Source organism: Colobus angolensis, unplaced genomic scaffold, assembly GCF_000951035.1.
Source record: "Colobus angolensis palliatus isolate OR3802 unplaced genomic scaffold, Cang.pa_1.0 Scaffold189, whole genome shotgun sequence".
NCBI lineage: Eukaryota > Metazoa > Chordata > Mammalia > Primates > Cercopithecidae > Colobus > Colobus angolensis.
This window is the reverse complement of record NW_012115032.1, coordinates 40130-40502: the sequence shown is the minus strand read 5'-3', so window position 1 is coordinate 40502 and position 373 is coordinate 40130.

Below are 373 nucleotides of genomic sequence, written 5' to 3'. Positions count from 1 at the left end.
TTGTTCTATCAGAAAAGAGCAACAGCACAGAAAACACTATTGACAGGATTGTTACAAACATGTAAGAAGAGAAAGTCAGAAGCTATTGGAGTAATATTTTTAAACTGACCCAATCATCCAGTTTCTTTGAAACATGTCTAATATAACATATATGGAATCTTTTATGCAAATTTGTGTAAATATGTTTGTATATGAATGTATGTATGTGTGTGTAGGGAAGAAATGAAACAAAGCTATGACACTGCGGTAGGAGGAGATAATGCTAGAAAATATTACACCCAGACTCTTTATTTATAATATTACAATTACTAACATAGGTTATTGGAAGGTGGCTTTACTTGGCTTTAATTCTATTTTTTTTTTTTTTGTAGTT